At 44.0% G+C, this 12,515-nt stretch overlaps 1 protein-coding gene across 2 annotated transcripts in view; it reads left to right on the top strand.

Moving 5' to 3' along the window:
• KIF21B (kinesin family member 21B) overlaps positions 1-12,515 on the top strand; it is a 461,259-nt gene that overhangs the window by 36,717 nt on the left and 412,027 nt on the right. The window lies entirely within an intron of this gene.

Here is a 12,515-nt window from a genome sequence, read left to right as displayed (position 1 = left end):
TTGGGTCCTGCCGGAGATCCCGGATCTCCTATCCCAGGGCCCAGTCTTTCATCCTCAGGTGGCTGGCCTACATCTGACGGCGTGGAGTTTGAACGGACACTGCTGAAAGATAAAGGCTTCTCCCCAGACCTGGTTGACACTCTACTTAAAAGTAGAAAGATCACTACTACCAAGATCTATGTCAGAATTTGGAAGAGATTCCTAAAGAACTCTAGTGTAGTCGCTGGGAGTTCGGCTCCTATAAATCAAATCTTAGAATTTCTTCAGAAAGGTCTAGAAATGGGGCTCTCCACTAGTACCCTCAAAGTACAAGTTTCAGCCTTGGGGGCCCTCTTTAGCTGCAACATCGCGGGTAATTACTGGGTCAGTAGATTCATCAAGGCAGCAGGTAGATCCAGGCCAGTGGTGAAGGATAGATTCATGCCATGGGACTTGAACCTAGTCCTCACAGCCATGACAGAAGCTCCATTCGAACCCATCTCATCAGCCTCTATAAAAAACCTGTCCCTCAAGGTAGCCTTCCTGGTAGCTCTAACCTCAGCTCGTAGAGTAAGCGACATCCAGGCATTATCTAGGCGTCCTCCTTATTTACAGTTTAAGGACGATAGGGTAATACTCAGACCTGACCCGGCGTACTTACCGAAGGTAGTTTCTAGCTTTCATAGAACCCAGGAAATAGTTCTTCCATCCTTCCTCCCTAATCCAGCTAATGAGAAGGAAGAGAAATTACACACCTTAGATGTTAGAGAATGCCTTAAAGAATATCTGGCGGTTACTGACCCCTGGAAAAAGGAGAATGCCCTATTTATCTCCCATCAAGGTCCCAGGAAAGGCTGTAGAGTGTCAAAAAATACACTAGCTAGGTGGATTAGAGAGGCTATTTCAATTGCATACACCTCAAAGGGCAGACCGGCACCTGCAAAAGTGAGGGTGCATTCCACCAGAGCCATGGCGTCCTCGTGGGCCGAGAGATCAGAAGTCTCCATTGACCAGATATGTAAGGCGGCTACTTGGTCCTCTCCGAGCACCTTTTATAATCATTATAGGCTAGACTTGGGTGCTTCCACAGACCTCTCTTTTGGTATAAGGGTACTGCAGGCTGTAGTCCCTCCCTAAAATAGTTATTACTCTCTGTAAATCTCTCAGGTGGTGCTGTCATGGACGACCGAATAAAGTCTTAGTTACTCACCGGTTAACGGTATTTTTCGGAGTCCATGACAGCACCCGTATATTCCCTCCCTTTAGTTTAAATTTGGGTGTGCACTTCTTCCTCTTGTATGTACACCGGTAAAGAATAGTTGTGTAAAGTACTGTATATAATTTTGCTATTAACCATTGTGGTCCTCTTGTGCTCTGTAATCCAACTGATGCGTGGGAGAGGTGCCGCCCTTTTGTATCTGTAGGTTTCCTGTTCCTGAAGGGCGGATCCCCTCTCTCAGGTGGTGCTGTCATGGACTCCGAAAAATACCGTTAACCGGTGAGTAACTAAGACTTTCCGCAAACCCCGCCGATCCATAGCCTCTCTTGCTATCTCTAGGCGTCGAGCAGCCTTCACATTACTCTGCCTAACCAATTGTTTGACACGTAGACACTGCAAATGCATCTCTTTCAGGACAGCTACTCGGTTTGATGTATCTTCTCTGGCTGATACTATCACTAACTGCCGAGTCTCAGGTGCCCAGTGCACCTCACACGCCTTGACCGCCTCTTTGAAAGCTTCATGCACACCTTCCTCAGCACAGGCTTCTTGCATGTCCTCTGGTACATCAATCACAGACTGGAAGGTCATGGTCTTGCTCTCTTCCTGGACCGAAGGATCTGGCTTTACCACGGACACTTCCCTCACTACAGTTGCCCCGACCGGGTGACTGTCTTCTTTAGTTCTTAACCCACCAACTTCACACGATGGGATCACTTCATGTCCCTTTGCCACAATGGCTACTGGCAGTTCTGTCTTATTATCACTCGCGTTCACCCGCGGTAAGTCTTCGTCCAACTTCTCTCGCAGAAGACTTTTTACTACTCCTCTGAGTTCCTCCATCTCTTCCTTGAGGTTCTTGTTCACACTTTGCCAGGTGGACAGGTGACCTCTGAGCTCCAAGACTTCTCTCTCGAGCTCCTCGACCCTGTGCTCGGCCATTTGTCTCAGTACGCTTTCTCGTTTGACATGTTCATCCACCTCTTCTCTGAGGGCCTGATTCAGTCCTTGCCACGTTACCATGTGACCTTTGAGCTCAGAGACTTCTTTCTCTAGCCCTGCTATTCTGTGCTCCCTGTCTCTCTCAGAGCCACAGTCAGCCCCAGAGTCTGAGTCATCCCTCCAGTTACTCACTAACCGTGTGAGTACTTCAGCCGTCTTATCCACCAGGTCAGTGCCAGTTTTGTCACGATATGTCTGGTCCGTCCGTTGGGCTGACATACCCCTTTTCCCGGTCACTTCCACCTCTGACCTTTCCACGTCAGGAGCCATCACCGTCTTCGTATTGGTTAGCCCAACAGTAGGAATGTCTCCACCCTCCTGGCATATATCATCAAACCTGACAAAGTCCCGGCCCCACTCCAAGGCATACACTAAGTCTGATGGTATACTGCCCCCTTGGCACTCACTGCCTTCGAGACCCTCAAACATTATTCTGTCTACCGCATAGTTCACTGTGACCCCATGTGCACAGCGAACCTGGACCATTTTCTCGGTCAGACAGAAAGTGAGAGGAGTTCCTACCAGCGTCACCTGACTCTTTGAGTCCAACCGTCCCGAGATCCCTTCCCGGTGTAGCATCACGGAACACACTTGCGGCCAGTCATCACTCGGAAAGAATATCCCACATTCTGGAAATGACATACATGAACACTGCAGTTTCCCAGACATACCCACTGAGCCAACCAGTGCTGCCATTTCATCAAACTCGGCCCCTTTCTGGACCACCACCCCAATCTGGGTTACCGCCTCCCTCTGAGACTCCACCCCTTTTTGGGTTACCACCCCAATTTGGGACTCCACCCCCTTTTGGGACTCCACTTCTTTTTTGGCTACCACCCCAATTTGGGACTCCACCCCTTTTTGGGCTACCACCCCGGTTTGGGTCACCGCCCCTTTTGGGACTCCACCCCCTTTCAGGATCTCCCCATGTCTGTTATACCGGTCTTCTCAGACCACAGTTCACACCACACAGTTTGTCTCTCACGATACCACACAAGTCCTTGCTGGCACCACCACAGCTCCTGCTGTCACCGATCACCGGCACCACCGGCTGCTGTTCACACACACAGCGGCTGGAGTCACTGCAGCTCCTACTGCGCCGTCTTCGTGGACCCGCCGATCCACCGGAAGCCGCTTGTCACCTTCGTGGCCCCACCGAGCCACATCAAGCCGCTTGTCACCTTCTTGACTCCCACTGAGCCACGGCAGGCTGAGTCGAGAAAAAAGAAGAAAAAAAACACCACAAAAAACTCCAAAACTCACGTGTCCTGACTGTGTGCTATTCAGGACGCTCCTGTCTCCACTTGAGACCGTCCAACACACAGGGCGCACCGGGTGCGATTCAGGGAGCGTCCCTCCTCCCAGGGTCTCCCCACACACCGGCCTCACCAGGTTCAGGGGCTTGGCGGGTGCTCTTCAGGACATCTGTCTCCGCCTGAGACTGCCCAACACTCGCGCCTCACCAGGTCCAAGGTCACACCACGTGCTCCTGGGATCCGACTCTGCTCCCAGGGCTGACCCTCCAGGACCTTTCCTCACTGGACCCTCCAGGTACACTGTCTTCCTCACTGACCCAGGTCAGTACCACACGAACAGCTGTCCGATACCTGTGTCGGCCACACGGGTCACCGTTTTACTCATTGACCCAGGTCAGTACCACACGAACACCAGTCCGTTTCTCCTGTGTCGCCCACACAGGTCCTCGGGTACCTCTTCTCCACAGAGGCACCCTAGCAATCACCAGTGTCTTTCTCCTGGGGAAGCAGCCGCACTGAGCTCACCGATCCGGACAGCGCCTTACTCACTAGGCCGCCCCACGGTTTCCATAACCACAGCCGGACAGTGGCTTCCCCACTTGCAGGCCGTCACAGACTCTGCTCACACGTGGCCGGTCAGCAGCACATCACACGGCTTCCACAACCGTCAGCCCTCCTGGCTCAGCGTTGCTCTTTGCCACCGAATTTTGCCGTCCTTATCCGTTGCTCACAGCAACAAGGCTACACCACTGCCCATAGCCTTCTCCACCAATTGTGAGGTAGCGCTGTTATTCAAGATTGGGGGACACTCGCTTGGCAGCCACACAATCAGATCCAGCTCGGGTTTTCATAAGCCATAACAGTCCATGAGGTTTATTTGCCATCGTAAACCACAGCAGCAATAGACAACAGCGCAGCTTCCATTATATAGCTTCACATGACAGCATAGCGTCCATTATACAGGCTATTTAGCCCCAGGGTTATCTCACCCACGTCAGGGTTCCCATATGGCTGTTTCTCCAGGCTGCAGACATCCACTCACTCCTCATGGACTCTCAGACACTGGCCGCCATTACCCACACAGCCGCTCCACAGGCTGTTAGTGAGGAGATCCTTCTCACGGGACCTTCCAAACTGGACCAATCAGGTCCCAGCATTCACTCTTGTGACCTACCCTGGCTACGTTATATGGTCCGTAGCCACGCCCCCTGGGTCACATGGCTATGACCTCATCACAGGTCCTTCACCTACTCACACAGCCTTTTACTATAGGTGTTATCAGACACACCCCTGGGTGGGTTTGTGGGCAGCTAGAACCCACCCATCTCTCCAGCTGCCTGAAGGCTTCTCCCTAACACATAGGCACGACAGATCAGCTCTGCTGATCAGCACATAACCAAGCCTTCATCTCAAAGCCACCCACTTTGAGACACACCACGGCCACTCCGTATTCTGCCACTCATCCTCTCTCTTGGGACATCCACACAGCGCCCCCTAGTGGACACAGTGGTCATTACACCACACTTAGCAATCTACGAAATGTGATACATACATATGTAGCAGACATAGAAAGGACACGCAGTGCATGCTATTATATATACCAATGCTGTTAGTGTAGGGTGTGGTTCATTTACTCTGTATGATGGGACCTTTGTCGAGAATGGGTCTTGCTACATCTGATGAACCTGGAGATGGCGAGAAAACCCAAAAGTTTAATAAAAAACTCTAATGCAAAGTGCTTAGCAGCCAAAAATGAATATACAAAAAAAAAAAAAAATACCACTAAGAGTGCCCATAACATTTAAGGACAAACAAGCTCTTATGAGGTAAAAATTACATATTTAAAAAAACTCAACAACTACGGTATATAACTTTTCTCTCAAAGCCTCAATACTCAAACCTTCAAAAGCATGTGGCCCACAAAAATAATAGTAATATAAAGCAGCAAGCTATTCCACTGCACTTTACATGTACAAACAATATCAGACATTACAGAACAACACTTTAGTCAATAATTTAACCCCTTATTGACAGAGCCAGTTTGGTATTAAATGACCAAGCCAATTTTTACAATTCTCACCATTGTCCCTTTATGAGGTTATAGCCCTGGAACGCTTCAATGTATCCCACTGATTCTGAGATTTTTTTTGTGACATATTGTACTTCATGTTAGTGGTAACATTTCTTTGATATAACTTGCGTTTATATATGAAAAAAACTGAAATTTGGCAAAAATTTTGCAATTTTCAAACTTTTAATTGTTGTGCCTTTAAATCAGAGAGTGGCATCACACAAAAGAGTTAATAAATAGCATTTCCCACATGTCTACTTGATATCAGAACAATTTTGGAAACATATTTTTTTTTTTGTTAGGACATTTTACGAGTTAAAAGTTGACCAGCGATTTAAGAAGTTTATTACTCCTTCAGGTGCTTCATGAGAACTAAAACCACGTGGAAGGAAAAAATTAACATTTTACTTTTTTTACCCAAAAATTACTTTGGAACCAATTTTTTTATTTTCACAAGGGTATTACGAGAAATTGGTCCACAAAATTTGTTGTGCAATTTCGCCTGAGTATGCCGATACCCCATATATGGGGGAAAGCCACTGTTTGGACTCATGGCAGGGCTCAGAAGGGAGGAAGTATCGTTTGACTTTTTTTAACGCAAAATTGGCTGGATTCAGTTGTGGGCGCCATGTCGTGTTTGGAGACCCCCTGATGTACCTAAACAGTGGAATCCCCTAATTCTAACTCCAACTTTAATCCTAACACCCGCCTAACTCTTATCCCAACCCTAACCCTAGCCCCAACCCTAACCATTGCCCAACCCTAACCCTAATGAAAAAATGGAAATAAATAAATCATTTTTTATTATTTTTACCTAACTAAGGGGTTGATAAAGGGGGGGTTGAATTACTATTTTTGTATTTTGATCACTGTGATAGGGTCTATCATAGTTATCAAACTGAACCAATAGGAACCAATTTCCTATTATTGCTAGGTGCCGGCCGGCAGATCTCGCGCATACGCCCGTCATTTTCTTCCCAGAAGAAGATGCTGATGGCTGGGGGACAGGACCGGGGGATGCAGGAGAGTCCAGGGACACTAGAGGTACCAGGAGACCCCATTTTTCTCTCCTGTGATGTGCTAGATCATATCAGAGGAGATAGAAATTAAATGGGAAATTGGACTTTTTTTTGTGATCACCATTATTCCATGAATAACAGTGATCAGAAATACAGGGGTCGGTAAAAACCGACCCAAATCATGTTCTCCGAGGTCTCAGCTACCCCCGGTAGCTGAGACCCCAGAGAATTTCCGACGCTGGGGGGCGCTATACCCTTATTTCTCAGTGCCATTAAAAAGCGCCACTGAGGAATAAGTACCCTTAGCTGCCATCGTTAAAAGGCTTATCGGCGGTTGTTCAGGGGTTAAGCAAGAGCTTAAAATCTATAAAGAAATACTTTTGGAGGGACAAAAAGAAATGACGTGCAATGAAAAATGTGTCAATAAGAATTGCATGGAAACTATTTGTAGCATTATAAACTTTTTTAATAGAAAGAGATTAGTGAATTAGTTATACTCTATATGTAAGATCTATAGCCCAAACTCTGGATTTGCAGTGATTGCAGAAACACCACAAATTATTGTTTCTTCCATTTATAGAGTGGTATTGATCATAAATACTTGTGTAACTTTCAATTACCATGATTTTTGAAGCGAGTATCTGAGCATTACTTTATACATTCAATTCTTATTGATATATTTATTATTGCACAGTAATTTATCATTGCGCGATAGTATCCAGTTTGTATTTGATCACCTTTCTCTATGGGTTAGCCACACAGGACCCATTTTTCTATCCGTAGCTTTCACCTGTACCTATCCCCTTGGGCACTAGTGTTTTGACTTTACTCAAGAAATAGGTGTGTTTTTCATGGTCAAACAATCTTTTTGCATTACATAAGGTTACATATGTAAAGTTGCATGCATCATTCACCAATCATTATCTGTATATGTACAGATATGAAGGGCTGATGAGCACACAGAGAGCGAGGGCAAGTGTTGTGAGGGTTCTGAAGGAAAATGTACAAAGGGTGACGAAGAGAAAAATTCAATTATGATGTGATAGATTTTCCTCAAATTATGTGGTTTTAGGGCCCGGTTAAAAATGTGAACATTGAAAATTATTCTGATTGTCTGGGATAGTGCATTAGAGAAAATTGGTGTAGCACAAAGAGTGAATTCTGGAACATACAGTCATGACCAAAGTAGTCGGTATTCTTGAAAATATATTTAAAACTCATTGCAGTTTCACATGTTTTGTTATATACTTGTTTATTTATTTTTTGTGCATTGGAACAACACAAAAACTGAGGCAAATTGGACAACATTTTACACAAAACCCCCAAAATTGGTCAGACAAAATTGAGGGCACCCTTCCAAAATTGTGGGTAAACAACATTGTTTCAAGCATGTGATGCTCATTCAAACTCAACCTGTGGCAAGTAACAGGTGAGGGCGATATGAAAATCACACATGAAACCAGATGAAAAGAGAAGATGCCTCAGTCTTTGCACTGTGTGGCTGTGTGTGTGCCACACTAAGCATGGAGAACAGAAAAAGGAGAAGAGAACTGTCTGAGGACTTGATAACAAAAATTGTTGAAAAATATGAATAAACTCAAGTCCATCTCCAGAGATCTTGATGTTCTTTTGTCCACGGTGCACAACATAATCAAGGAGTTTACAAACCATGGCACTGTAGCTAATCTCCCTGGATATTGATTGCAGGGAAAAATTGATGAAAGGTTGCAAAGCAGGATAGTCCGGATGGTGGATAAGCAGCCTCAATCAAGTTCCAAAGAAAGTCAAGCTGTCCTGGAGGCTCAGGGTGGATCAATGTCAGCACGAACTATCCGTCAGCATTTCAATGAAATTACACATGTGGTCAAAATTGTTGGTACCCATCTTTTAATGACAGAAACCCACAATAGTCAAGAAATAACTTGAATTTTACAAAAGTAATAATAAATCAAAAATCTATGAAAATGAACAAATGAAAGTCAGGCATTGCTTTTCAACCATGCTTCCACAGAATTCTTAAAAAAATAAAACACATGAAATAGGCCTGGACATAAATGATGGTACCCTTAACTTACTATTTTGTTGCACAACCTTTTGAGGCAATCACTGCAATCAAATGATTCCTGTAACTGTCAATGAGACTTCTGCACCTCTCAACAGGTATTTTGGCCCACTCCTCAAGAGCAAACTGTTTTCAGTTGTCTCGTGTTTGAAAGTTTCCTTTTCCAGACGGCATGTTTCATCTCTTTCCAAAGATTCTCAATAGGATTTAGGTCAGGGCTCATAGAAGGCCACTTCAGAATAGTCCAATGTTTCCTCTTAGCCATTCTTGAGTGTTTTTAGCTGTGTGTTTTGGGTCATTATCCTGTTGCAAGACCCATGACCTGCGACTGAGACATAACAGAGCCTCCTCCATGTTTCACACTAGGGACAGTGTTCTTTTCTTGATATGCTTCATCTTTCTGTCTGTGAACACAGAGCTGATGTGCCTTGCTAAAAAGTTCCATTTTAGTCTCATCTGTCCATAGGACATTCTCTCAGAAGCTTTGTGGCTTGTCAACAAGTAGTTTGGCAAATTCCATTCTGGCTTTTTTATGATTTATTTTCAACAATGGTGTCCTCTTTGGTCATCTCCCATGAAGTCCACTTTGATTCATACAAAGACAGAAGGTGCAATCTGACACTGTTGTTCCTTGAGCTTGAAGTTCACCTTTAATCTGTTTAGAAGTTTTTCTGGGCTCTTTTGTTACCATTCGTATCATCCATCTCTTTGATTTGTCATAAAATTTCCTCCTGCAGCCACATACAGGGATATTAGGCTACAGTTCCATGGAGCTAAAATTTCTGAATAATATGTGTAACTGTAGTCACAGGAACATCAAGCTACTTGGAGATGGTCTTATAACTTTTACTTTTAACTTGTTTATGTATAATTTTCTTTCTAATCTAGTGAGACAACTCTTTCTTTTGCTTCTCCTGTTCCATGTTGAGTGTAATACACACCATGTCACCAAACAGCACAGTGAGTATCTGTAGCCCTCTATACAGGCCCACTAACTGATTCCAAGATTGTAGACACCTGTGATGCTAATTAGTGGACACACCATGGTTTAACAAGTCCCTTCTGTCACATTATTTTCAATTTTCAGGGGTATCATCATTTCTGTCCAGGCCTATTTCATGAGTTTTATTTTTTTTTTTAATTCTGTGGAAGCATGATTGAAACACAATGTCCGACTGTCATTTGTTCATTTTCATAGATTTTTCATTTATTATTACTTTTGTCAGATTCAAGTTATTTCTGTCACCATTGTGGGTTTTTCTGTCATTAAACGAGGGGTACCAACAATTTTGACCACGTGTGTAAACGCTATGGCGGGAGACGCATGTGAACCCCACTGCTGACACAGAGACATAAAAAAGTAAGATTGCGAAAATGTGCATGAGTAAGCTAAAATGAGACCAAGATAGAGCTTTTTGGTAAAGCACAGAATTCTACTGTTTATCGAAAACGGAATGAGGCCTACAAAGAAAAAAACACAGTACCTACAGTCAAATATGGTGGAGGTGCAAAGATGTTTTGGGGTTGTTTTGCTGCCTCTGGCACTGGGTGCCTTGACTGAGTGCAAGGTAATAGAGTTCACTGCACACTTGCCGCATGTGCTCACCATATGTATTTGATGCTGTGATGTAAGGTGTCAATCTAGTGACATGTGATATTCAAATTTGGGCTACAATCTGGATGTAAAAGATTTTAAGTAAAAAAATAAATAACTGGAAGAGGCTACTCATATGGTTATGTCTATCAGACAGCACAAATAATGTGTTATAATCTGTAAAGAGCATGCTTGTCTTCTCTTTACAGAATAAAATATATAGAAACTTTGGACTACTCTCTCTCTAGAATCGTATATGTAACCTTGCTTCACTATTAAGTAAGCTATTTTTGTGTTTGTGTTGTCTCATAAACTTATCCAAATGAGTTCTCCTCCTTAGGGTATGTTCCCATGGTCAGTAAACACTGCGGAATGGACGCAGCACCCAACCCACAGCAGCCAGATGTTACAGCATAGTGGCTAGGATTTCAAGAAATCCCATGTCCACTATGTGTGCCCCGATGCCCGCGGCTTACCTGCGGAGATGGACATGCGGCACGTCTTTCCAGATCGCAGCATGCCTATTTGACCCATACAATGAAATGGACGCGGTGATTCTGCCCGGTTCAGTGAAAACAAGCGAAATCACTTACGTTCAATAGATGACAGCGCTTTGGACGTAGTGGACATGTGCTGCGTCGAAAGTGCTGCCGATTACTGACTGTGGGGACGTAGCCTTAAAGATCTTATTCCTCCAGTTATTTATTTTTTTCTTTCAATCTTTTGCATCCACATTGTAGCCCAAATTTGAATTTCACATGTCACTAGATTGACTCCTTACATCACCGCGTTGGTGTAGGCAGGACATCTCCCTGGACACATACCCATTGTGGCCACATGTAGGGTTCTCCTCACCCACACCTACCTGTCATTTATACAGGCATGCTATACAATCAACTGCATACTCATTCCTATATCTTCTCTTCTTAGCAGTCGGACTGACGAAGGTCCATGTGGGACCGAAACGTTTTGTCACACTATGCGGACTGCATTAAAATTACTTCTGGAGTCTTATCAAGTTGAGTGCCAAGTTTTATTTCTTTGTTTATTGGCCTGGGAACCTACTTGTGCACACCACGGTTGTGCTACAATATACCCTATATTCCAGCAGGACAGTGACCCCCAAACATTCTTCAAGAAGCACCCAGAAATGTATGGAAACAAAGCGCTGGTGACTTCTGAAGTGGCCAGAAATTAGTCCGGACCTAAATCCCATTGATACCTGTGGAGAAATGTTAAAATTTCTGTTGGGAGAAGGCACTCTTCACATATGAGAGACCTGAGCAGTTTGCAAAAGAAGAAAAGTGGTCCAAAATTCCAGCTGAGAGGTGTAGGAAGCTTGTTGCTGGCTGTAGGAAGCGATTGATTGCAGTTACTTATTCCAAAGGGTGTGCAGCCAAATATTAAGTTGAAGGTGCCAACAATTTTGTCCTGCCCATTTTTGGTGTTTTGTGTGAAATTATGTACAATTTACCTTTTATTACCTGTTTTTTGTGTTGTTCCAATACACACAAAGGAAATAAACTTGTGTATAGCAAAACGTGTCATTGTAATAATTTTCTTGGAGAAAGACTTTGTTTTCTGGAACAATTTCAAAGGTGCCAACACTTTCGGCCAAAACTGTACATGTTTTGGAGCTGTTGGTGACAGGTGTATGTGAATGATTGGATATTGGGATTGAAGGAAAGATCTGAATGAAATATATCCCCAGTATAGCAACCATATTACCAAAAGAGTTCTGGTAGCACCACACACTGTAATGGAAATATATGGTTTAGTTAGGTTAGTAGGAAGCTGAAATGCAATAAGCTCTGTCTTGACTTATTCAGATAGCGGAAGGGCATGGTAGAGACAGCCGCGAACAATCACTGGTGTGATGTAGAAGCACAGAAGTGTCATGACCATGACAGGAAGTATATAATTGGGTGTCATCGCCGTAGATATGATACTGAAAGACAGATATGCACATAGAGAAAAAAAACAGGATGCTTAAGACTGAACCCTGACAAATTTCCGTCAGCAATATGAGAAGAGCCAGCAATGGAGCTGATCAATGGAACTCGGGCTACGGAAACATCCAAAAGTGGCTATGCTACACGCTTTACTTAACTCTCTGAGAATTAAGTAAACTTATCTTGACTTCTCACTCTTTAACTTAGAGAAAAAAAAGTTCCTCATTGTAATGCATTTATACACAAAGATTATCATGAACAAGAATTTGGAATAATTCTTGTTTCATGACAGCCAATTAGAGAACAAGACGCGTTTTCATTGGTTGAAAAGATCTTGTGTTCAGTGGAAAAAAATGATTGT

The sequence above is a fragment of the Dendrobates tinctorius genome, unplaced genomic scaffold (genome assembly GCF_039654945.1).
Source record: "Dendrobates tinctorius isolate UK_male_01 unplaced genomic scaffold, ASM3965494v1 ptg000312l, whole genome shotgun sequence".
In the NCBI taxonomy this organism is placed as follows: domain Eukaryota; kingdom Metazoa; phylum Chordata; class Amphibia; order Anura; family Dendrobatidae; genus Dendrobates; species Dendrobates tinctorius.
This window is presented reverse-complemented; position numbering and strand designations above follow the sequence as displayed.